This window comes from Oncorhynchus tshawytscha, linkage group LG10 (genome assembly GCF_018296145.1).
Source record: "Oncorhynchus tshawytscha isolate Ot180627B linkage group LG10, Otsh_v2.0, whole genome shotgun sequence".
In the NCBI taxonomy this organism is placed as follows: Eukaryota; Metazoa; Chordata; class Actinopteri; order Salmoniformes; family Salmonidae; genus Oncorhynchus; species Oncorhynchus tshawytscha.
The window spans coordinates 22364773-22389128 of record NC_056438.1 but is presented as its reverse complement, the minus strand read 5'-3'; the positions used below and the strand labels follow the sequence as shown (position 1 = coordinate 22389128).

Genomic DNA, 24356 nt, shown 5'->3' with positions numbered 1-24356 from the left:
AATGATTAAGCCCTCGTTTTTAGTTGGCTTTGCGAGTGTACAATTATGTTCACTCAGAGGCCTGAAACTCCCCATAATTCAATTCGCGATGATTGTACATCCGCTAAGAAAAGTCAGAGAAAACGTAAAAACAACACCAAAGGAGAAGTCAACATACAAGTGTAAGTAAAAACGAATGCAAATTAAAAGTTAGACATTTTGCTAATACTTAAACTGTAAATATGTTTTTGTTTGGTAATATTTTGTAACTTATAAATAAAACATTGTCCTTCTTCAGAAGTTACAGCTGGGCAGGCTAACGTTAGTTATCTAATTAATTTTCTAGCTATCAAGGCGTACATTAATAATTATATATTTAATATAATGCACACAATTGACTATAGCGCATAAAAAGCACCCACAAGCAATGGCTGAAAACACAATCATCGCGGGATGAACGAGTGACGAATTTCCAGACAAGGGTGGTCCATTTAAAAAATCATACCTTCCTTGCCCTGCAAGTGTATATTCGTCAGACGCCATGATACCTCATCAGAAGTGTCCACTTAATTATAGGGCTGAGTGGATAGGGTGTGTCTTTTCAGTGTTTGGCACGTAAACGCTACATTAACGCAAGGCCCCCTACAAAGGCGCGCTCTTGAGAAACGCCGTCGCGCGTTTTTCTTCCATTCATTAAAGGCAGAACCATACGAGCCAACACAGTCGGTTCATTTATGGCATTGTTGCTCGTAATACGACACCCTGTCAATTTTAAAGCACATATCCTATGATAAACGTGTTGAAGAGATGGCTGTAATTGTGTATTCATCATTTATTTAACTAGGCAAGCCAGTTAAGAACGAATTCTTTCTTATTTGCAATGACATGACGGCCTAGGAACAGTGGGTTAACTGCCTTGTTCAGGGGCAGAACGACAGATTTTTACCTTGTCAGTTTGGGGATTCGATCTAGCAAACTTTCGGTTACAGGCCCAACACTAACCACTACCTTCCACTCCATGCATCAACGAAATTAAAGAATCAACCCATACCGGGGTGAGTAGCAATAGTTGTGTCAAAGTGATATCAGGGACACAGAATCTTAAATGAAATAATAAATACAATAGTCATGAAAATAACGTTAGATAAGAGAGAATTTAACTGGGACTATAAAATAATGAATATATGTTTTTAAATTATTATTTAAGGCTTATTTCTCGTGGAAGTTGATGAATAACACCCGGGAACAAAACGGCTACATCCAAAATGCATTAAGTTCCCTTTCCATATCTTTGTGGTTTTAAGGTAAAGGACGCCTGCATTTATATGTAAAGCCTTTTGGAATCCACATTTTACACTAAATAAGTGTGATTTCCTGGAGTTAGAGAAGGCACTGCAATATAGGAATGGCCCAGCTAGCTGGAGGCTATGCAGACGCCCTTTGCAAACATGTCAGCTGCTACTGCATAAATTGCATGTAGGCCTATATGGGAAGCCCATAGGTTAAGAGCACATCAGCATACATTAGCGTATACACGATGTGCTTGCTGGCTACAGTTGCATTCGTGGTTATAGCCTATAGGCTACCAAGAGACGAATGTGTTAGGCTATAGCCGAACATGTTGCCGGAAAAGTAACTGAAAACAGGTGGAAAACTAGGCTACAGGTAAAACTATTTTTTTTAAAGACAGTGCAAGTGTCTCGAACTCACTCAAGCTAAGACTGCTGGCTTCATTGATTAAAAAACAACTGAAATGTAAGCTATTTCACCGCCTGTTCTGATCTGCTGCACGCACGAAAGGGTTTCCATTTATGCACGTTCCTTGTTTTCAATTGCATTGCCTATGTCTGTTGTATTTTCATTAAACGCTTGAAAGTGAATAAGGATATACAGGATAAGGGTAGCGTATAGCCTATGATACAGAAGTGGAGAAGGCGGCAGTGAGCTTTGAGCACATGCTAACCAACTCAAATATTCCTAACGATTCCCATGTGTAGGCTAGTAGGCTATATACACCGCCACCAGAGTGCATCACCAGAAAGTGTTTAAATAATTCCTAAATCATTTAAATTGAGATCACACCGTTTTATCATAGTTTAGACAGATGGGTTTACCTACCACAATCTTACCAATGTTCCAGCATGCACATGCTGTTGCCCTAGGTATGGGATTTCTGAGACTTGTCTTATCACGGACAATGTTGGACCGTAAAATAAGGTCTGGAATGAATAGTAGGCAATTAAATGTGTCATTTTGCACCGATAGCATTTGACATAATGTAGCCTAAGTGTGGTATGTGTAGCCTATGGTGTTTAGACGATTCATGTCAATCAGCTGAGCTGCTGCTGCGCATGCGCGTGTGCTGTCTATTAAGAAACCCCTCTTAATATTTTCATTGTGAGCTGCCAAGTGGGAGTTGCGAGCTCCACAAACCGATTTAACAAAACCACAGAGGACACACGTCAACAATAAATAGTCTGTCACATAGTCCATGAGTTACCTTCACTGCGTAGCATGGATTCTGCCTTCCAGTGAAACTTTCCAGAGAGCCGAATACAACAAGCCTACATTTGGTATGTATTATTAATGTGATTATTTCTGAATCAGAGGATGTGGTACTGGTGATGTTAAGCACTTCTCCAATTTTTTTAGAACAGATATTCTGAGCAGCGATAGGCGACGCGAAACAATCACATTTGTACAATCCTTTCGGTCTAAATTCCAGCTGAACTTGGAGAGGACCGTTAAAAAAGCATGCTTCTGACCAAGAGCTACAAACGTCAATAAATAGCCGTATAAAACTGAACATATATACGTTGATTTTGTCAAACTTGTGTGTCTCTCCATGCTCTTGCTGACAAAAAAATATGTTAATGTCAGCTATACTGTCCCTCAATCATCCCTTTGTTCCGCATTTGGGTATTTTAAATGTGTTTAAAACTATTGAGGTTTATTTAATACGACAGGTTTTTTTGGCAGTTTTATTTCTGTCTATATGGATATTTTTACTATTTACATTCCAGTGCCCTTATTAGGTTTACTGTGTAATTATTGCTGTAACTACAGTGTAACAATTATTGTAATTGCTAATTGTTACACTGAGCATTAACCCTTGTCCTAACCCTAACCTTATCCAACCCTTAAAACAGTGTATGTACAGTATAACAATGAGTTATTACAACACTTTACTAATGTTAAGTGTTACTGAGAGGTTTACTAGTCTAAAATAGACCTAACCACCCCTGTGTCTTCTGCAGCGTCCAGCTCACTGGAGTCTGGTGACCATCCTGCCCCGCTCACACCTCTCAGGTAGGAAATCCGTACACAGACACAACTTAACTTCAGCTAACTTTTTATTCCCTCACTCACTCTCACCCCATCAGACCTGGGTCAGTATTAAAGGTAATGAGGTGCATTTGCCAATACTGTTTTCCGTTGAAAATGATCAAAAATTTCAAACAAAGCTACCAGTCATTTTATGCAGCACGTAATCTCATTATTTATCAATCCCATGATGTCACAAGTTATGCAGTCTTCCTACACCAGTTTTTCCTATGCCACTTTATCAATCAAATGTATTTATAAAGCCCTTTTCACATCAGCAGCTGTCACAAAGTGCTTATACAGAAACCTAACCTAAAACGTCAAACAGCAAGCAGATGTAGAAGCACGGTGGCTAGGAACAAATCCCCAGAAAGGCAGGAACCTAGGAAGAAACCTAGAGAGGAACCAGGCTCTGAGGGATGGCCAGTCCTCTTCTGGCTGTGCTGGGTGGAGATTATACGAGTACATGGCCATTAAGGCTTGTTTTTCAAGATGTCCAAACGTTCATAGATGACCAGCAGGGTCAAATAATGACAGTGGTTATAGAGGGTGCAACAGGTCAGCACCTCGGGAGTAAATGTCAGTTCCCTTTTCATAGCCGAGCATTCAGAAGTTGAGAGAGGGTGAGAGATAGGAGAGTGACGAAAACAGCAGGTCCGGGGAACAGCTCAGTAGTCTGATCTTGGAGTGACAAAAACATGGATTAGTTTTTAGACAAAACGTTTCAGATTTGTTCAATGTTACAAAGATGGAAAAAAGCTGCTCTTTAATATATTTTATGTTCGTCAAAAGAGAGATCAGGGTCCAGAGTAACGCCGATGTCCTTCAGTTTTATTTTTGAAGACTTGCAACCATTGAGATTAATTGTCAGATCAAACAGCAGATCTCTTTGTTTCTTGGGACCTAGAAATAGCATCTGTGAAAGTTTTTATTTTTTTATTTTTAAGTTTGCCATAGCAACTCAGTAGTTTGGCAAATGACTTAGTAGTAAAAGTTTGTTCACTTCACTCTTATTGTGAGACAAAACAAACACCCCAGTCTCTGACAGACCAACCTGTAAACCACTAACTAACAAGTCTCTTACCCATTCATCCATTTTAGTTGCAAAAAGATGAGACCCTTTAAAAAGGGGAACATTCCAATACGTTCTGGTAAATGAAGTGAAACTTTAATGAAGTTGGAGCTGCCTTCGTGTCTTGGCAAATAGCCTTGATACACAACAGGAGGGCATTTAACTGGTTACTGCATGGATATGTTTTGCTGTGTCGGCAAGAAACTGGTTTCCTTTTCGTAAATCTGTACACTAAATTACACTGAACAAAAATATTAAGATTTTACAGTTCATATAAAGAAATCAGTCAATTGAAATAAATAAGACCCTAATCTAAGGCTGGGAATACAGATATGTGAAAGGTCTGACGCCGGAGATGAGAAGCAGGTACGGGGAGTCAAACATTTAATAGGAACAGACAGGTAACAGGACAGAAACAGCCTCAGCACACAGGTATTCAAGGACATATGAACGTTAATGCAGAAGCAGATGTTGGATTCGGGGTAAACTTTGACCAGTGAGCTAAGGTGGGGTTTTACCTAGCAAAGACATAGATGACCTCGAGCCAGTGGGTTTGGCGACGGATATGTAGTGAGGGCCAGTCAACAAGAGCATGCAGGTCGAAGTGGTGGGTAGTATATGGGGCTTTGGTAATAAAACGGATGGCACTATGATAGACATCTAGTTTGCTGAGAAGAGTGTTGGGGGCTATTTTATAAATGACATCGAAGTCAAGGATCAGTAGGATAGTCAGTTTTACGAGGGCAAGTTTGGCGGCATGATTGAAGGAGGCTTTGTTGCGAAGTAGGAAGCCGATTCTAGTTTTAATTTTGGATTAGAAATTCTTAAAACCTGTTATTGCTAGACGTTCCGATAGCAGAACCCCTCGACAACATCCGGTGAAATGGCAGAGCGCCAAATTCAAATTAAATTACTATAAATATTAAACTTTCATGAAATCACACATGCAATACACCAAATTAACTTCTTGAGTGTAGGGGGCAGGATTTGTGTTTTTGGTTAAAAAACGTACCCATTAAAAATTGCCTATTTCTCAGGCCCAGAAATAAGAAGATGCATAATTGTCAGATTAGGATAGGAAACACTAAAGTTTCCAAAACTGTCAAAATATTGTCTGTTAGCATAACATAACTGATATTGTAGGTGAAAATCAAACCAGGAAGTGCTGTTTTTCCTGAAAGCTCTGTTCCATTGGATGCCTTGCCTCCATTTAAAGGGATATAAACCAGATTCATTTTCCTATGGCTTCCTCAAGGTGTCAACAGTCTTTAGACATAGCTGCAGGCTTTTATTTTGAAAAATGAGCAAGAAAGATAACATTGCGTCAGTGGATAGCTGGGTGTTTGCAGAGTTTTGCTTGTGCAACAGAGTGGGGCAGCCATTGTCTCTCCCTCTTCTATTGGAAAAAGCGACAGTCCCGGTTATATATTATCGATTATATATTTAAAAAACAACTTGAGGATTGATTATAAAAAACGTTTGACATGTTTCTGTGGACATTACGGACACTATTTGGAATTTGTCTGTGATGTCGTCACCGCTCGAGCCTGTGGATTTCTGAACATAACGCGCCAAACAAATGGAGGTATTTTGGATATAAAAAACCTTTATGGAACAAAAGGAACATTTATTGTGTAACTGGGAGTCTCGTGAGTGCAAACATCCAAAGATTATCAAAGGTAAGTGATTTAATCTATGGCTTTTCTGACTTTCGTGACCAATCTACATGGCTGCTAGTGTTTAATATTTTGTCTACTGAGAGTGATGTTCTTACAAACGCTTGCTATGCTTTCGCTGAAAAGCTGTATTGAAATCTGACACCCCAAGTGGATTAACAACAAGCTAAGCTGTGTTTTTCTATATTGCACTTGTGATTTCATGAAAATGTAATATTTTTAGTATTTTGATTTTGTCGCGCTGCAATTCAGCGGGTGTTGATGAAAATGATCCCGCTAAAGGGATGGGCGCGTCAAGAAGTTAAAGATACCATTTTTGTTAATCCAGCCAACGTGTCAGATTTCAAAAAGGCTTTACAGCAAAAGGAAACCATGCGATTATCTGAGGACAGCACCCCATCAATCAAACAGACAATCATATTTCACAAATCACAAATCACAGGCTATTTCACAATCACAAAACTCAGAAATAACGATATAATTCATGCCTTACCTTTGAAGAACTTCTTTTGTTGGCACTCAAATGTCCCATAAACATCACAAACGGTCCTTTTGTTCGATAAATTCCGTTATCTCAAATGTCCAATTTGACGCGTTTGATCCAGAAAAACACCGGTTCCAACTTGCGCAACATGACTACAAAATATCTAATAAGTTACCTGTAAACTTGTTCCAAACAGTTCAAACAACGTTCCTAATACAACTAGGTATTTTTTAACGTAAATAATCAATAACATTTAAGACGGGATAAACTGTGTTCAATACCAGACGAAAACAAAGTGGAGCGAGCTTTCAGGTCGTGCGCCCCAACCACAACAGTACACTAGACTCGACCCTCATTCTGAATAGTCCTACTTCTTCATTTCTCTAAGCAAAACCATCAACCAATTTCTAGACTGACATCTAGTGGAAGCGATAGGAACTGCAAGCAAGTGCCACATCTAGATCCACATTTTTAAAAAAAACATTGAAAAGAGTGATAAAATAAATTCCTGGGGATTTCTCAGGTTTTTGCCTGCCATCTCAGTTATGTTATACTCACAGACATTATTCTATCTAAACCTACCAATTATATGCATATCCTAGCTTCTGGGCCTGAGTAGCAGGCAGTTTACTTTGGGAACGCTTTTCATCCGGACAAGAAAATACTGCCCTCTAGCCCAAAGAGGTTTTAATGTGAGTCTGGAAGAAGAGTTTACAGTCCAACCAGACACCTAGGTATTTGTAGTTGTAGTCCACATATTCTAGGTGTGGGCAGGAATCGGTTGAAGAGCATGCACTTAAAAACAGTTGGAGGCCATGGAAGGAGTGTTGTATGGCGTTGAAGCTCGTTTGGAGGTTTGTTAGCACAGTGTCCAAAATAGGGCCAGGTGTATACAGAATGGTGTTGTCTGCGTAGAGGTGGATCAGAGAATCACCAGTAGCAAGAGCGACATCATTGATATATATATATATAGAGAAAAGAGTCTGCCCGAGAATTGAACCCTGTGGCACCCCCAAAGAGACTGCCAGAGGTCCAGACAACAGGCCCTCCGATTTGACACGCTGAACTCTGTCTGAGAAGTAGTTGGTGAACCAGGCGAGGCAGTCATTTGAGAAGCCAAGGCTATTGAGTCTGCCGATAAGAATGTGATGATTGATAGTTGAAAGCCTTGGCCAGGTCGATGAAGACAGCTGCACAGTACTGTCTTATCGATGACAGTTATGATATTGTTTAGGACCTTGAGTGTGGCTGAGGTGCACCCATGACCAGCTCGGAAACCAGATTGCATAGTGGAAGGTACGATGGGATTCGAAATGGTCGGTGATCTGTTTATTAACTTTGCTTTCGAAAATGTTAAGAAGGCAGGGCAGGATGGATATAGGTCTATAACAGTTTGGGTCTAGAGTTTCTCCCCCTTTGAAGAGGGGGATGACCACGGCAGCTTTCCAATCTTTGTGGATCTCAGACGATACGAAAGAGGTTGAACAGGCTAGTAATAAGGGTTGCAACAATTTTGGCTGATAATTTGGCTGATTTATCGGTGGTGACAGTGTTTCCTATCCTCAGTGCAGTGGGCAGCTGGGACGAGGTGTTCTTATTCTCCATGGACTTTAGTGTCCCAAAACCTTTTGGAATTAGTGCTACGGGAAGCAAATTTCTGGTTGAAAAAGATAGGATAGCTAAGGCTAACTGACTGAGTACATTGGTTCCTGACTTCCCTGAAAAGTTGCATATCGCGGGGCTATTGATGCTAATGCAGAATGCCACAGGATGTTTTTGTGCTGGTCAAGGGCAGTCAAGTCTGGGGTGAACCAAGGGCTATGTCTGTTCGAAGTTATATTTTTGAATGGGGCATGCTTATTTAAGATGGAGAGGAAAGCACTTTTGAAGAGCAACCAGGCATCCTCTACTGTCGGGATAAGGTCAATATCCTTCCAGGATACCTGGACCAGGTCGATTAGAAAGGCCTGCTCGCTGAAGTGTTTTAGGGAGCGTTTGACAGTGATGAGGGATGGTTGTTTGACCGCGGACCCAGTACGCATGCAGGCAATGAGGTAGTGATCACTGAGATCCTGGTTGAAGACAGCAGAGGTGTATTTAGAGGGTAGGTTGGTCAGGCTGATATCTAAGAGGGTGCCCATGGTTTCGGATTCAGGGTTGTACCTGGTAGGTTCCTTGATGATTTGTGTGAGATTGATGGCATCTAGCTTAGGATGTAGGACGGCCGGGGTGTTAAGCATGTCCCAGTTCAGGTCACCTAACAGTACGAACTCTGAAAATAGATGGGGGGGCGATCAATTCACATATGGTGTCAAGGGCACAACTGGGGACCGAGGGTGGTCTATAACAAGCGGCAACTGAGATACTTGTTTCTGGAAAGGTGGATTGTTAAAAGTAGAAGCTTGAATTGTTTGGGCACAGACCTGGATAGCCTGCAGAGTTCTGTCATACTATCTCTGCAGTAGATTGCAACTCTGCCACCTTTGGCAGCTCTATCTTGTCGGAAAATGTTAGTTAGGGATGGAAATTTCAGGATTTTTGGTGGCCTTCCATTCAGACATGGCTAAAACATTTGAGTTGGCGGAGTGTGCTAAAGCAGTGAATAAAACAAACTTAGGGAGGAGGCTTCTAATGTTAACTTTAAAAGCATTGGTTTCATGCATGTTACGGAAGTCAACAAATGCGAGCACCTGGGGAATGGACACTTTGGGTGAGTGCAGGGAAAACAATTGCATGTGACAGTACTGATAAGGGGAGAAACTGTTGAAGGCTCATATCACTTAGTTCCCTGCTTAGCAAGAAGGATGCAATGTTAAGAGATAAGGAGGAGACGTGGGGTATGAATACCACCGGGGTAAGCCATGTTTTTGTCTGAATACAGCTGTGTTGACCCTTTGGGAAGAATTAAACTTGGTTAAGCTTCCCTAGTGCCTGTTAGGTTTTTATTTTTCAGAGTAAATAACTACACAACGCAGAAATAAAAATATAATTCATGCCTTTGACGAGCTTCTTCTGTTGGCACTCCAATATGTCCCATAAACATCATAAATGGTCCTTTTGTCCGATTAATTCCGTCAATATATATCCAAAATGTAAATTTTATTTGGCGCGTTTGATCCAGAAAAACACTGGTTCCAACTTGCGCAACGTGACAACTCAAAATTGAAGACTGGATATACTGTGTTCAATACCGGAGAAAAACAAAGTGGAGCGTGTTTTCAGGTCATGAGCCTCTAACAAAGAGTACACTTCCCTTGAGCGTCATTCTGAACAGTGTTACTTCTTCATTTCTTAAAGGAAAAACCTCAACCAATTTCTAAAGACTTGACATCCAGTGGAAGCGATAGGCACTGCAGGAAAGTTGATTAGAAATCTGGATTCCCAATGAAAACTCCTTGAAAGAGTGACCTCAAAAAACAAAACAAAATACAATCTGAACGGTTTGTCGCCTGTCAAATAAGTTCTGTTATACACAGACATGATTCAAACAGTTTTAGAAACTTCAGAGTGTTTTCTATCCAATAATCGCTGATGCACGTGACTGGGGAAGGCAGGTGTGACAATATGCATATGTTGGTCACAGATACTTTTTTGAAAAAGAAGGGGTGTGGATCAGAAAACCAGTCAGTATCTGGTATGACCACCATTTTCTTCCTGCAGCACGACATATCTCCTTCGTATAGAGTTGATCAGGCTGTTGATTGTGGCCTGTGGAATGTTGTCCCACTCCTCTTCAATGGTGGTGCAAAGTTGCTGGATATTGGCGGGACTTGGAACGCGCTGTCGTACTTGCCGATATACAGCTTTTGTCAGATTTTACTTAGTGTTTAGGAGAACTTATACAGCAGGTTAGGAAAATTAACTTAACGTAGCCGGTTAGGAGAATCCGTTTACGGTTAGGAAAAGTGTTAGGGTTAGCTAAAATGCAAACATATTCAACTTTTGACTTCAGTTTGACAAGGCTATATCCCTTCTAGCCATCACCCTCTGACTACCAGAGTATTTCAGATTCCTCATTGAGTCACGTGTCTATGAACCACACCTGGGTTCAAATAGTATTTGTTTTCTTTTGAGCTGTGCTTGATTGAGCTTGACTGGCACAATGAAACGAATGGAGTAGTCCCAAAATTACAAACCCCGTCCACCTGGCACTTTAGGCCAGGCCCAATCAAACATTCAAAATATTTGAAGGAAAACAAACACTTTGAACCCAGGTCTCCCATTTGCGCAGGTTAAGGGTCAGGGTCTCTGGCAGTGCTGCTCCGGGTCAGGTGATAAATGTGTTGGCCTGATGCACGTGTAGCTCCAGTGACGTCAGTCCCATGAGAGATATAAGATATAATTTGTCCATTCATTGGCTTAAAATAGTAGAAATATAGAGACCTTAAGGTATTGGCTTTGTCCTTTAAACTTTAACCCTCACCTGTCTAGGTAGGTAACAGGAAATACTAACGGGTTAAATTCTACCTGGTCATATGGGGTATGGGGTATACTGGACTCTGTCATTTCAACATACAACTTGTTGGTAATCCACTATGACTGACCGAAATTATTGACAAAATGATGTTGAAATGACATGAAAACAATTTAGATGCAGTGTTGTTAGTGCCAAGTTGGTATGGAATGTACAGAATGAATGTGATGCGGACCAGAAAGAAGCTCACCTCCATAGAAGACCTAAAATCATCTTTCAGTGAGTGCATCTCAGCGGATGATTCAATCACACCCATTCCAAGTGCTTCTGAATCCTGCGATTGTGGGCAACCTCCTTCTGTGTGTTTTACCAGCTGCACCAGTGCAGTGAAACTGTTCAAGTCCTAACACGGTTTGACAACAATCTACACAATATTCTGTCAAAGTGGGAGAAAAATGTATAATGAAAAAAAAGATCCATAAAAATGTGAAATAAAATAGTCGTTTTTTATTTTTTCGTTTTTTACATTTATTTAAATAGGCAAGTCAGTTAAGAACAAATTCGTATTTACAATGACGGCCTACATTCTCGTTGCATAAGTATTCAGCTCCCTGAGTCCATAGATGTTGGAAACACCTTTAGCAGCAATTACAAAGGTAAGTCTCTAAGAGCTTTGCAATAGAGGTCTGGCGGGACTGATTTATTAATCCCACTCCCACAACTTTTCATACCACACCCACTGCATGGCTTTCTACCCAACTCGCACAGAACTCGTCTCAAACCCAACCACAGTCCTCAATGTTATTTTAGAAGTATGTGACGCAGCTCACTTGCCAGCCAAGGTCCCTGGCATTTTGCGTCCTGTAGGCAATATCAAATGCGCAAAAATAACCTAGGAAATAGGTTAAATGACCAGATTCTCGCGTGGCCCATTATATTAGGCTGTCTGTATTACTGGGCTATATCAGCCAATATGGTAGATGTAGTTCGAAGACCGCAGAGTTGGAGAAACTTGCCCTTTCTCTTTAGTTATTTTTTATAGCCTACCTTTTAGGAGTGGGAAGATTTTCTGACAGAGAAATAGGGGTGGTAAATATTTATTTCTAGGCAATGTAGAAAACTATAGCCTAATCATATTTAGGAAGAACATTTCCTTGGAAAAAGAACTGCCCCGTGCTTCTCCGCCCATGCAGGCTATAGCCAACTATTTAATTAGGGCCACACGCGCACATGATCCCGCACGTAGGGCTACTGAACTGGAAGGAGCTTGAATGATGACCGTAACACTTGCTACGTTTTGCTCAGGCCTATAGGACATAGCCTACCTTTTAGGAGGACGATTTTGCAGGCAGAGGCAAATAAATGGGTAATCAATACTCATTGAAAATTAAAAGGCGCAACGTTCGCTCACCATAGTAGCCTAACCTGTGCCTTTTCCTTTTCGATGATGATACAAATGTTTGATTGCAACTCGACTCACTTAAGCGCCCTCCAATTCTTTCCGTTATCAATATTTATTTACCGAGACTGGTAAACTACAGTATACGAATATTTACGTTAATTTAATATTTAAAATGTATTGCCACGTGATTCTCCGCCCATGTAGGCAGCCCACTCTATTTCAATGAGACCACATACTATGAGAGGTAGTTAATTAACTGAAGTTGAAGCAGCGAATTCGGTGTGTGAATAATGCAAAAAATATGTGCTTTTAATACCATAGGTAGGCCAACCCATGCAAAGCAGAAAGATGACCGTTTGCAAATAATCTGCAGGACAACAAAAGTTGTTTTATCCCAAAGTCGTCTCTGATCCCCCTCAGAATGAAAAATGGCAACCTAGCCGCAATGATCTGTTGGGACCCGCATACTGAATGCAATTTTTGCCTATTCTTTTCTAAATTCTTCAAGCTATGTAAAGATGTTGGGGATCATGGCTAGACAGCACTTTTCAGGTCTTGCCATACCTAGTATTTCAATCGGATTTAAGTCAAAACTAACTTGGCCACTTAAGAACATTATCTGTGTTCTTGGTAAGCAGCTCCAGTGTTGAGTTGACCTTGTCTTGTAGGTTATTGTCCTGCTGAATGGTGAATTCCTCTCCCAGTGTAAAGCAGTCTGAAGCAGGTTTCTCTATAGGATTTTGCCTATGCTTAGCCCTATCCTGTTTCTTTTCACCCGGAAAAACTCCCCAGTATTAGCCAATGTCATGCATACACATACCAATGATGCAGCCACCACCTTGCTTGAAAATAAGGAGGCAGTTACTCAATGAAGTGTTTTGTTGGATTTTCCCCAAACATAAGGCTTTGCATTTAGGCCCAAAAGTATATTTCTTTGCAAGTTTTTTGTTTTCAGTATTACTTCAGTGCCTTGTTGCATACAATATGCATGTTTTTTGAATATTTGTGTTCTTTTCACTCTGTCATTTAGGTCATTATTGTGGAGTCACTACAATGTTGTTGATCCATCCTCAGTTTTCTCCCATCACTGCCATTGAACAATGTAGCTGTTTTAAAATCACCAATGGCCTCATGGTAACATCCCTGAGCAGTTTCAAAACCCCCTGGTCTTAGTAGCTGAATCTGTGCTTGATATTCGATACTTGACTGAGGGACCTTAAAACATCTATCTATGAAGGGTTAGTCATTTACAAATCATGACAACCCCTGATATTGCACATAGTGAGTCCATGTCACTTTCTATTTGATTTGTTGACTATATTTTAGTTATTTAATTTTATAAATATTTTTTCTTCCACTTTGACAGAGTATTTTGTGTAGATATTTGACAAAAAATTATTATTTTTTATCTTGGACAAAAAAAACATTTAAAAAACGATACGAAGCATACACATACAAACGACAACATTATACAAACATCAACTACATCGCGCCTGCCCAGACCCACTAGCATACACACACATCTCCAGCGCCCACATTGCTTTCCGCCACATGGTCCAAAACTGCACCATTTTTTTTCTCTCCGTAGCCCACACACTTTCAATATTTTAAATAATAGATCATTATATTTTTTCCATTGTGTTAATTTATGGCGGAGTAATTGATTTCCATGTTTTTAGTACATGCTTTTCAAGATGAGTAATGAGAAGAAAGTCGTCTAACTCCGCGGGTATCTCACTACACCCCCATATGCCATGTCTTGAAATATTAAAAGACAGCCAACTTTCTAGCTCCACCCATAACTTTTGGACTTCATATCATTCCCAGAAAGCATGGATTATTGAGGCATTACTAGTTTTACATTTAGAACATGACTCTGCCATTGTGCTGTAGAATTTTTCAATTTTGTATAATTCTTTACATGAATTTATACTGGATTAAGCATACATTTTTAACTGTAATTTTGTTAGTTATGCTCCAACATCTTGTGCCAACATCAGTTCTTTTTAAGAGATGGTCAGTTGAATATGCTCTCTGCAAGAGTTTGTATGTCTTACTTGTCAATAAAATCCATTTTAATCCCACTTTATAACACAATAATAATGTGAAGAAATCCAAGGGGTCTGAATACTTTTGCAAGTCACTGTAATCTTAACTGCACTTGAATTCCTTTTCTCTGCGACCACCGATCCGAACAGCGTTGATAAAGTGAAGCGAATGGCATTCGATCAAAACATGTTGAGTCTCTTGTGCCTTCCTTGTCTGCAGTCCTGGGTGAAATGAGGCATGGGTAGTAAAGCTATTTGGGTCACAGCCAGTAAGACCGGCAGAGTGAAGTCTTCTCAAGTGGCAGAAGCATTTGACGGCTTTCAATAGATTGTTTTTCAGCACAGAACCATCACTTCCGACCGTTATAAACTCACCCTGGCACTAGGTTATCTGGTGGTAAATATTGGGGACAGGGAAAGAGTCTACCCGCATGTTATTGGTGAGTTGTGGGAGAGTGCCCCCTTTTTTAAAGCTTTGAGAATCTCAAGGACAAGGTTTCTGTAACAACTTAAGGATGGCGTTAAACATGTACTACCTGTTTTTAGAGAATGCAACCGTGCAGCTAGACTAGAGAGACTGACAGTAATAAATGACAAACAATGGAAACCACCACTGGGCACAGACACCCAGTTTCAAACTGGCATAATAGTTTAGTGAAACTGATCTAAAATTGCCTCGCTCTACACAGGTAGCTCTTGTTGGTAGCTTCTCTTTGCAGCTTCTTAGAGTTCCACTACAGAAAGTGCTCAGAGCGACTAATACAAAGACCCAAGATAAATTCTGGATTGTTTTGCATCGTTGTTTGAAAAGCCAAAGTGCTTCATCCCGACAAAAGTGCTTGATTACTATGAACTCGACCATCAGAGTTAAAGAAGCCTCTTCTTTGGGTCTTTAAACAGGTACTACCTGTCCTCTGAGAATGCACCTCTCTGGCTGTCTGTCTGGCTGTAGACTCTGCAGACTGCTTTCCTCATCTGTGTTAGACAAGACGGAGCACACAGCCAGAGAAGGATCCTTCCTGTAGCTCCTCTCTGAAGGGACGCATACACTGAGTATACAAAACATTAAGAACACCTGCTCTTTCCATGACAGGTGAATCCAGGTGAAATCTATGATCCCTTATTGATGTTATTTGTTAAATCTGATTCAATCAGTGTAGAAGAATGGGAGGAAACAGGTGAAAGAAGGATTTTTAAACAATTGAGGCATGGATTGTGTACGTGTTCCATTCAGAAGGTGAATGGGCAAGACAAAAGATTTAAGTGCCTTTTGAACGGGGTGTGGTAGTAGGTGCCAGGTGCACCGGTTGTATCAAGAACTGCAACGCTGCTGGGTTTTTCACACTCAACAGTTTCCCGTGTGTTTCAAGAATGGTCCACCACCCAAAAGACATACAGCCAACTTGACACAACTGTGGAAAGCATTGGAGTCAACATGGACCAGCATCCCTGGGGAATGCTGTCGACACCTTGTAGAGTCTATGCCCCGACGAATAGAAGCTGTTCTTTGGGCAAAGGGTGGGTGGGGTGTTCCTACTGTATACTCAGTGTAGAGTGCTCCTTAGCGAATGATTAGATCACAATCATCCCACTAATTAGAGAGACAGTCCTGACCTGCACCTCCTCTTGCACCTTTACAGGGTGTTGGTTGATGCTACCAGCTGTTCTCCTCTGGCTAACTGTCATCACAGTGCAGTCAAACACACCTGAGATCCCCTCAGTCTATACAGGTGGCTCCCGTTGGCAGCTTTCCAAAGGTACCTGGCCGGACGCTTCAGCCGTCGTCGTTATCAATCTTGTAGTCCTTTCACTTGTCTGCAACCGTGAAGGAAATGAGATGGGATGAGACGGGAAGCTGGAGGCTCTCTCCATCTCCATCTCTCCACCCGCTATCCATTGTTCTCATTTCCCCTGTGCATAGAGCCGATGAAGAGGTGTATTGACACCGCCATAGCCCCCAGGGTCTTATTCGAAAAGCTTTGCGTGTTTGTGAAGAGATCACGTAGAGATGCATAGACTTGGATTCGTAAAGAATTTGTTCTCTAGTCTAGGAATGTGATTTCACAGATTACGTGGTTACATTTCCTTTGGTCTGCTCCATTTTGGATTCTTCATATTCTAGTACACCTCAAAGCCAGGGGATAAATGGTGAAAACCCATCAGTCTATAGCTCATACACTTCCCATTAGAAGTTGGCATGAGGCAGGCTGAACAAAGCCAGGCCATGCAATTCAATATCCATCTTCAAACAAAAGCAATACAGGTCAAAATAGTTAATATTACCAAAGGAAATAGAGGGACTAACTGTACAGATAACAACAATAAAAATGACATTTTGAAAGTACTTTAAGCATATGTTTTTGTTTCAGTCTCCTCCATCTCCACTAACCCAAGTCAATTTTAAGGAGTTTTTTTTCTATTAATTATCAAATTAAACAGCTGTACATAAAGACTCATGTGAAGGCCAAATTACAGAAGAGGAATTTCTTGACGCATTAGCCCTTATTGCACATTCCATTACCGAACGCTCTAAGCACACTTCCTTCTGGTCTGGCAATATCTGGTGTGGCATACTATAGAACGAAAGTCAGTCTAGTTGTTATCGACAATATAACAGTGCTACCACTGTCGCAGTTTTTTTTACTAGCTGTCTTCAGGACTTTCCTCAAATGAATATTATTCATGTACATCAAATTGCTACATCGGCCTCAGACTCCAGCTAGCAAGAACGAAAATGACTTCAAGATATATAGGAAGCTACATAGACAACTATGAAGGTGAGTACCAAGTCAGTGACAGATAAAGCTAGCTACAATCATTAGCTAGCTAGCTAATTTAACTAGTAACTGTAGCTAGCTAGTTACTTTGTAAAATGATGTAACGTTGACAGAATCTACCTGAGAATGTGTGTATTTGTTAGCTTGCTTAACTTATGCTTGCTACTGCTTTTAATCAGGGCAAGGTGACCGGTAACATGACCGAATACAAACAGTGTAGCTATTCCCTCCGCAAGGCAATCAAACAAGCTAAGCGTCAGTATAGAGACAAAGTAGAATCTCAATTCAACGGCTCAGACACAAGAGGTATGTGGCAGGGTCTACAGTCAATCACGGATTACAAAAAGCAAACCAGCCCCGTCACGGACCAAGATGTCTTGCTCCCAGGCAGACTAAATAACTTTTTTGCCCGCTATGAGGACAATACAGTGCCACTGACACGGCCTGCAACCAAAACATGCGGCCTCTCCTTCACTGCAGCCGAGGTGAGTAAAACATTTAAACGTGTTAACCCTTGCAAGGCTGCAGGCCCAGACGGCATCCCCAGCCGCGCCCTCAGAGCATGCGCAGACCAGCTGGCTGGTGTGTTTACGGACATATTCAATCAATCCCTATCCCAGTCTGCTGTTCCCACATGCTTCAAGAGGGCCACCATTGTTCCTGTTCCCAGGAAAGCTAAGGTAACTGAGCTAAACGACTACCACCCCGTAGCACACTCACCGTCATCATGAAGTGCTTTGAGAGACTAGTCAAGGACCATATCACCTCCACCCTACCTGACACCCTAGACCCACTCCAATTTGCTTACCGCCCAAATAGGTCCACAGACAATGCAATCTCAACCACACTGCACACTGCCCTAACCCATCTGGACAAGAGGAATACCTATGTGAGAATGCTGTTCATCGACTACAGCTCGGCATTTAACACCATAGTACCCTCCAAGCTCGTCATCAAGCTCGAGACCCTGGGTCTCGACCCCGCCCTGTGCAACTGGGTACTGGACTTCCTGACGGGCCGCCCCCAGGTGGTGAGGTTAGGCAACAACATCTCCACCCCGCTGATCCTCAACATTGGGGCCCCACAAGGGTACGTTCTGAGCCCTCTCCTGTACTCCCTGTTCACCCACGACTGCGTGGCCACGCACGCCTCCAACTCAATCATCAAGTTTGCGGACGACACAACAGTGGTAGGCTTGATTACCAACAACGACGAGACGGCCTACAGGGAGGAGGTGAGGGACCTCGGAGTGTGGTGTCAGGAAAATAACCTCACACTCAACGTCAACAAAACTAAGGAGATGATTGTGGACTTCAGGAAACAGCAGAGGGAACACCCCCCTATCCACATCGATGGAACAGTAGTGGAGAGGGTAGTAGGAACACCCCCCTATCCACATCGATGGAACAGTAGTGGAGAGGGTAGTAGGAACACCCCCCTATCCACATCGATGGAACAGTAGTGGAGAGGGTAGTAGGAACACCCCCCTATCCACATCGATGGAACAGTAGTGGAGAGGGTAGTAAGTTAAGTTCCTCGGCATACACATCACAGACCAACTGAATTGGTCCACCCACACAGACAGCATCGTGAAGAAGGCGCATCAGCGCCTCTTCAACCTCAGGAGGCTGAAGAAATTCGGCTTGTCACCAAAAGCACACAAACTTTTACAGGTGCACAATCGAGAGCATCCTGGCGGGCTGTATCACCGCCTGGTACGGCAACTGCTCCGCCCACAACCGTAAGGCTCTCCAGAGGGTAGTGAGGTCTGCACATCGCATCACCGGGGGCAAACTACCTGCCCTCCAGGACACCTACACCACCCGATGTTACACGAAGGCCATAAAGATCATCAAGAACAACAACCATCCGAGCCACTGCCTGTTCACCCCGCTATCATCCAGAAGGCGAGGTCAGTACAGGTGCATCAAAGCTGGGACCGAGAGACTGAAAAACAGCTTCTATCTCAAGGCCATCAGACTGTTAAACAGCCACCACTAACATTGAGTGGCTGCTGCCAACACACTGACTCAACTCCAGCCACTTTAATAATGGGAATTGATGGGAAATGTAAAATATATCACTAGCCACTTTAAACAATGCTACCTAATATGTTTACATACCATACATTATTCATCTCATATGCATACGTATATACTGTACTCTATCATCTACTGCGTCTTTATGTAATACATGTATCACTAGCCACTTTAACTATGCCACTTTGTTTACATACTCATCTCATATGTACATACTATACTCGATACCATCTACTGTATCTTGCCTATGCCGCTCTGTACCATCACTCATTCATATATCTTTAGGTACATATTCTTTATCCCCTTACACTTGTGTGTATAAGACAGTAGTTTTGGAATTGTTAGTTAGATTACTTGTTGGTTATTACTGCATTGTCGGAACTAGAAGCACAAGCATTTCGCTACACTCGCATTAACATCTGCTAACCATGTGTATGTGACAAATAAAATTTGATTTGATCATTTATATTTGCTAGCTAAAAATAATTGTTATTCATGTCTTCTACACAGTATCTAACAAAGATACATTGACAGGGGAGATCACTGTGAGGCCTGTCACAGGTCCACGAGGGAGAATGAAAAGCCACACCGCATGAGAGTAGGGAAAGGTTATAGATGGTGACTAGTGCCCTTGTTAAATATCTCCTGTGGGACACTGTCATTATGTTGTGTTGGAGATAGTGTCAATGTTTAATCTTATCAGTAGATAGATATTAATGATGGATCCCAATTGAGAATTGCCCACTAAACAGGTTATTTGGTAAAGATCTGTTGATGCAGTGTTTGGTAATTTTGTTACTGAGACACAAAGTATTCCTGTATTGTTAAATGAGCCCCTCGTTAAGAAGACTAGACACTACTATGTTCGCTGTTATTTATGGGCCGCATAATTCTTGTTTCTCACGTCAGTCTTTCATAATACTTCTCTTCGCTTCACAGATGGTGTTAAAGCACTCCGTACCAGTGACAGTGGTTCAAAGCAGGAAGTGCTCTGTGCAATCATCTGGTGGCCCTTTACCAGACAGTGCACTACTCTCAACTACACATTCCTGCTGCACCACCAGTTCACAGCTGCACAGACACAGAACAGAACAGAGTTGGCTCAAGCCAAGAACACTTGTGAGTCTGTCAATATCCATATAAAAATGCGCCTGAAAAGTGTTCAGCCTATGTAACAGTAAATCCTTGTTAATTAGGGTGTGAAGCCAGATCCGGTTGATGTGATAGAGTTCTGTAAACCTAGTAACTCGTGTGCTGATGGAATAAGGTAAGTTAGAGGTTCCTTGAATGGAAACATTTTAGAAAAAAGTGTGTTTAGATTTTTTTTGTATCCAGATGATACAAGCCTAAACAGTAGCGTATTTACAATGTCATGACAAGTGTTTGGGACACAGACTGGGGGGAATACAGTTGAAGTCGGAAGTTTACATAGACTTAGGTTGGGGTCATTAACTCATTTTTCAAACACTCCACAAATGTATTGTTAACAAACTATAGTTTTTGAAAGTCGGTTAGGGCATCTACTTTGTGCATGACACAAGTCATTTTTCCAACAATTGTTTATAGACAGATTATTTCACTTATAATTCACTGTATCACAATTCCAGTGGGTCAGAAGTTTACATGCACTAAGTTGACTGTGCCTTCAAACAGCTTGGAAAATTCCAGAAAATGATGTCATGGCTTTAGAAGCTTCTGATTGGCTAATTGACTATTTGAGTCAATTGGATGTGTACCTGTGGATGTATTTTAAGGTGTACCTTCAAACTCAGTGCCTCTGCTTGACATCATGGGAAAATCAACAGAAATCAGAAAAATAATTGTAGACCTCCACAAGTCGTCTGTTTCAGCCTTGGGAGCAATTTCCAAATGCCTGAAGGTACCATGTTCATCTGTACAAATAATAGTATGCAAGTATAAACACCATGGGACCACGCAGCAGTCATACCGCTCAGGAAGGCGACGCGTTCTGTCTCCTAGCGATGAATGTATTTTAGTCTCAAAGTGCAAATCAATCCCAGAACAACAGCAAGGACCTTGTGAAGATGCTGGAGGAAACGGGTACAAAAGTATCTATATCCACAGTAAAACGAGTCCTATATTGACAAAACCTGAAAGGCCGCTCAGCGAGGAAGAAGCCACGGCTCTAAAACCGCCATAAAAAAGCCAGACTGAGGTTTGCAACTGCACGTGGGGACAAAGATCGTACTTTTTAGAGAAATGTCCTCTGGTCTGATGAAACAAAAATAGAACTGTTTGGCCATAATGACCATTGTTATGTTTGGAGGAGAAAGGGGGAGGCTTGCAAGCCGAAGAACACCATCCCAACCGTGAAGTACGGGGGTGGCAGCATCATGTTGTGGGGGTGCTTTGCTGCAAGAGGGACTGGTGCACTTCACAAAATAGATGGCATCATGAGGAATGAAAATTATGTGGATATATTGAAGCAATATCTAATGACATCAGTCAGGAAGTTAAAGCTTGGTCGCAAATGGATCTTCCAAATGGACAAAGTTGTGGCGAAATGGCTTAAGGACAACAAAGTCAAGGTATTGGAGTGGCCATCACAAAGCCCTGACCTCAATCCTATAGAACATTTGTGGGCAGAACTGAAAAAGCTTGTGCGAGCAAGGAGGCCTACAAACCTGACTCGGTTCCACCAGCTCTGTCAAGAGGATTGGGCCACAGTTCACCCAACTTTTTGTGGGAAGCTTGTGGAAGGCTACCTGAAACGTTTGACCCAAGTTAAACAATTTAAAGGCAATGCTACCAAATACTATGTAAACTTCTGACCCACTGGGAATGTGATGAAATAAATAAAAGCTGAAATAGATTATTCTCTCTGCTATTATTCTGACATTTCACATTCTTAAAATAAAGTAGGGATCCTAACTGACCTAATATAGGGATTTTTTTACTCTGATTAAATTTCAGGAATTGTGGAAAACTGAGATTTAAATGTATTTGGCTAAGGTGTATGTAACTTATGACTTCAAAGCTATATAATAATCTGTATATTAATACATATGTATATTTAATACATTTTATTTGAATTTAGGGGTTTGTGCTATTTCTGGAAAATGAGTTTTTGTCATAGTTATCTCTCCAATCTGATGTTAAGGTTTTAAAATGTTTTGCAGAAGTTCTCTCTACAAAGCACTCCATGGATATGTAACAGTATAACTTTAGACCGTCCCCTCGCCCATACCCGGGCGCGAACCAGGGACCCTCTGCACACATCAACAACAGTCACCCCTCGAAGCATCATTACCCATCGCTCCACAAAAGCCGCGGCCCTTGCAGAGCAAGGGGAACCACTACTTCAAGGTCTCAGAGCAAGTGATGTCACCGATTGAAACGCTATTTAGCGCGCACCGCTAACTAAGCTAGCCGTTTCACATCCGTTACAGATACATGCCTGGTATGCAGACCATGGAGATGAAGAAGGGGCTAGCCATGGAGCCAGTGGCTGTATAGGAGTACTGCACACTGAAGAATGTTAACTTCTTTCCGTGTGGCTTCATAGTGCACCCAGATGCCCCGTGGTTAGGATCCTCTCCAGATGGAATCATATTTGATCCCAGTGTGAGACCACACTTTGGACTCTTAGAGGTCAAGTGCCCAAATATACCAAGTTATGTTGACTGCCCTTACCTGAAGATACAGAATGGAGAGCTGATGTCCTTACCTGAAGATACAGAATGGAGAGCTGATGTCCTTACCTGAAGATACAGAATGGAGAGCTGATGTCCTTACCTGAAGATACAGAATGGAGAGCTGATGTCCTTACCTGAAGATACAGAATGGAGAGCTGATGTCCTTACCTGAAGATACAGAATGGAGAGCTGATGTCCTTACCTGAAGATACAGAATGGAGAGCTGATGTCCTTACCTGAAGATACAGAATGGAGAGCTGAAGTTGAAGAGATCTCATGCTTACTACTGGCAGGTGCAAGGTCAAATCCTTCTCACAGGTTGTAGCTGGTGTGACTGTCGTCTGTGTACAGGAGGACAACCTAGTTGAAAGGATATATACGGATCTACAGGTTTCAAAGACTATAAGAGAGTAGGTTGACCACTTATTTGTACCACTACTTGCAGAAGTGTCTTATCTCTCACCTGCATGGTTCCCCTGCATGGGTGCCAAGTTTAGTGGTTTCATGAAAAATAAGTATTGACATTCTTGTGAAGAAAACTACAGTGGAATAGATTTTTTATTTATTTAAATAGATATATTTCAGCAAATATTCAACAGTTTAGTTAATCAATTACACATCTCTAACATTGTATTCAATCTTGCATTCTGGCAATTCTGTGTTTACTTGATTTCTTTCCCCCACCCCTAAACTCATTGCCTAATTAAAGCCAATACAAGCGCCACACAAACTGATATTCACAAATTATTGATACATGTCATAGATAAACAAATCATTATTTTGCTGCCAGCAAATAAACCCGTGTATTTACACTGGCTTGGCCCATGCTCTTACCAAAGGTCCGTTTTGATAGTTGACCAACAGGCACGCCACTGGAAATAATTGGTTGATGCTGCCTGAGATGGTCAGGGAGATGACTGTGTCAAACAGCTTGTGTTCCTTTACTCTGGATAATTCTTTCAACATGCACTCTCAGCCTGGCAATGGATTGGGTCTCCCTAACCTCATGCGCTGGCATCTGTGTGCGTTTTTGACAGAAAGGCTGGCTTGTCGACCTTGCAAGGAACAATGTCATCTATGAGAAAGCCCCTATCCAGCATAATGGCCATGTCAGGTGTGAGAAAGGAAATGTTTACAGACTGCTTGAAGATCTCCTTGTCACTCACAGATCCAGCATACAACGATGACACAAAAGTGATAGCTCCATGTGACTTTCCCAACATGCCCTTAAAGGTACAGTGTGACTTGTAGGAAGAAAACACCTCACTCTGCAGTAGTAGTGAAGATGGTGTCTGGCAGTGCAGTACATCACTACCTGGGTGTCTGGATAGTCCTTCAACTCAGGTGGGCTTTGATGGTTTCCTTGGGGATCCATATCCGTGCCGATCCATGCAGACAGAGGAAGTTGGCCCAAGAGATAATAATCCATCTCACTGTCGATTGGTGGATGCTGAACCGATGGGCCAAATCCTTCTGCTTCAGACC

General features: G+C 41.7%; 1 protein-coding gene across 11 annotated transcripts in view; it reads left to right on the top strand.

Moving 5' to 3' along the window:
* slc16a13 (solute carrier family 16 member 13) overlaps positions 1 to 24356 on the top strand; it is a 48121-nt gene continuing 23765 nt past the window's right edge. For 3 of the 11 annotated variants that reach the window (XM_042328354.1, XM_042328352.1, XM_042328351.1), the window contains exons 1-3: positions 2376 to 2552; positions 3237 to 3288; positions 20155 to 20334. The gene's annotated coding sequence lies outside the window, so the exon portion shown is untranslated. Of the gene's footprint in view, positions 162 to 912; positions 1035 to 1610; positions 1645 to 2375; positions 2553 to 3236; positions 3289 to 20154; positions 20335 to 24356 lie in introns of those variants that run through there. The other 8 variants (XM_024434666.2, XM_024434663.2, XM_024434665.2 and 5 more) reach the window with 8 other exon arrangements.